The sequence below is a fragment of the Somniosus microcephalus genome, unplaced genomic scaffold (assembly GCF_052327205.1).
Source record: "Somniosus microcephalus isolate GS21.2 unplaced genomic scaffold, FLI_Smic_1.0 unresolved_chr1, whole genome shotgun sequence".
NCBI classification, from domain to species: Eukaryota; Metazoa; Chordata; class Chondrichthyes; order Squaliformes; family Somniosidae; genus Somniosus; species Somniosus microcephalus.
In genome coordinates, this window is record NW_028225179.1 from 54,884,002 (window position 1) to 54,886,915 (window position 2,914).

Consider the following 2,914-nt stretch of genomic DNA (forward strand, 5'->3'; position numbering starts at 1 on the left):
TGCCTGCGTTGAAATCCATCAGGCACGGTTTCGCCCATTCACTTAAGCTATCAATATATCTTTGTAATTATATGCTGCTGGCTACACGACTTACCGTAGCACCAACCTTTGCATCATTGGCAAACTTGGATATATGGCTCTATATTGTGTTTTCTAAGTCATTAATGATGATAGAAGGAACAATTTATTTAATATCAACATTTATGAATGGGCCTTGCTGGGACAACCTGGCAGGGTCTGTGGGGAGAGGAAGTTGGAGTTAAGGTTTCAGCCCGATGACCATCTGTTACTACAAATAAACATCACGCAATTGTTAGTAGTTTTTAAATAGTGAAAAAGAAAACTCGCTCTCCTACAGCAACTTTCACGACCATGGGACGTCCGGATTGCTCACGAATGCTCAGTCTGAGTCCCGACAGGACCACTAGGATCCAGACCTCATTACACCCTTGATCCTAACATGGCCAAAGGCGAGGTGAGAGTGATTGCTCTTAGCATCAAAATAGCATTAGGCCGAATGTTGCATCAAGGAGCCCGAGTAAAATTGAAGTCAATGGAATCTTCTGGGGGGCGTGGGGTAGGGGGAAACTCCTCTGCTGGACACATGCCTAACATAAAGGAAGATGCTTGTGGTTGTTGGAGGCCAATCATATCAGCACCGGGACATCACTGCAGGAGTTAATCTTCACCTGCTTCATCAAAGACCTTCCCTCTATCATAAGATCAGAAGTGGGGATGTTCAGCGATGATTGCACAGTGTTCAATTCCATTCTCATCCCATCAGATAATGAAGCAATCCTGGCCTGCATGCAGCAAGAACTGGACAACATTCAGGCTTGGGCTGATACGTAGAAAGTAACAATCGCGCTACACAAGTGCCAAAGCTTCTTCCACAGCACCTCCCAAAACCGATGCCTGTACCTCCTAGAAGGACAAGAGCAGTTAGTGCATGGGAACACCAACACCTGCAAGTTCCCCTCCAAGGCATGCACCATCCTGACTTGGAAATATATTGTCGTTCCTTCATTGTCGCTGGGTCAAAATCCGGGAACTCCTTCCCTAACAGCACTCTGGGTATCTTCACCTCACGGACTACAGTGGTTCAAAAAGGCACTCATTACCACCTTCTCAAGGGCAATTGGGGATGTTCAATAAATGCTAGTATTGCCAGCGACACCCACATCACATGAATGGCGAATGTTTTAAAAAAAATTGCTTTACAGAAAATGAAGTACTTTTTGAAGCGTGGTCACTGCTTGTAATGTATGAAAACACGGGTGCCAATTTCTACACAGCAAGATCCCACTGGTGACGTTGGCTCTCGAATCCAGATATGCCCAGGACACCTGGGAGAACTCACTACCTGTTAGAATCATAGAACCCTAGAAATTTGTGGCACAGAAGGAGGGCCATCGGCTCTGGACGAAAGACCTATCCAGCCTAATCCCACTTTCCAGCTACTGGTCCGTAGCCTTGCAGTTTACGGCACATCAAGTGCATATCCAAGTACTTTTCAAATATGATGAGGGTTTCTGCCTCTACCACCATTTCAGGTAGTGCGTTCCAGACCTCCACCGCCCTTTGGGTGATAAAGGTTCTCCTAAACACCCCTCTAATCCTTCTACCAATTACTTTAAATCTATGGCTCCTTGTTATTGACCTCTCTGCTAACTGAAATAGGTGCTTCCTATCCACTCTAGCTCGGCCCCTCATAATTTTATACACCTCAATTAAGTCTCCCCTCCGCCTCCCCGTTCCAAAGAAAACAACTCCAGTCTGTCCAATCTTTCCTCAACGCCATCATTCTCATCATTCTCCAGTCCTGGCAACACCCAGAGGACAACAGAGGACTCAAACTGAATGTAATTGGAAAGAGCACCAGAGGGCAGATGAGGAAACATTTTTTTACATTGCGAGTTATTATAATCTGTAATGCTCTGCCTGAAATGGCGCTGGAAGCAGATTCAATAGTAACTTTCAAAAGGGAATTGGATAAATACTTGAATTGGAAAATTTTGCAGGGGTATGGGGAAAGAGCTGGGAATAATTGGATTGCTCTTTCAAGAGCACGACGGAGCAAATGGCCTCCTTCTGTGATGTATGATTCTCTAATTATCTGAAAGGTTTTATTAAAGGATTCATGTAAATGAGGCTGTTATTTGCCTGCTCCACTATCTCAGTTTATTTCTGTGTACAAGTGCCTGTTCTGTTTCAACCTCATTGAAATGATTCGGGGTTCGGTACTAATGAAGCTCAAGTTAAACTCTGGTATACGGCATAGTGGCCAAGTGGTAAGGCGTCGGTCTCGTAAACCGAAGAGCATGGGTTCGACCCCCATCTACGCCTCGGGACATTAATCGCATTTAATTTGACATTTTTAATGTTTCTCCTTTTTATCTCTATCAAATACATTCATAAATTTGAGCATTTCTTTCAACTCTCCTCTTGACATTCTTTGCTCTAAAGAGAAAAATCCCCGCTTCTCCAGTCTCTTTGCATAAATGAGGTCCCGCATCCCTGGTACCATTCCAATAAATCGATTCTGCACTCCCTCCAAGGCCTTGCCTTCTTTCGTAAAGTGTGGTGCCCAGAATTGAACGCAATACTCCAGCTGAGGCCTCATCGGTGCTTTATAAATGTTTAGCATAATTTCCTTGCTTTTATACTCTATTCAGCTATTAATAAAAGACAGGATCTGAAATCCGTTTACACAGCTTTCTCAACTTATCCTGCCACCTTCAATGATTTGTGTGCGCACACCCCATGTGTTCCAGTTCGTGCACCCTCTTTCAAATTGTACCATTTAGAGCTGGTTAATTAATTGCAGGGGAGAGCATTCTGAGTGGTTTCGGGGCCAGTGGTCTGCAGAGGGAGACGATTAAACGAAATAATCGGCCCCATTAAAGTTCTACCA

At 44.3% G+C, this 2,914-nt stretch overlaps 1 non-coding gene across 1 annotated transcript; it reads left to right on the plus strand.

The window, feature by feature from the left end:
* Positions 1–2,274: 2,274 nt before the first annotated feature.
* trnat-cgu (transfer RNA threonine (anticodon CGU)) lies at positions 2,275–2,346 on the plus strand. The gene has a single exon. It is a non-coding gene; the product is annotated as a tRNA-Thr (tRNA).
* The last annotated feature ends 568 nt before the right edge of the window (positions 2,347–2,914 follow it).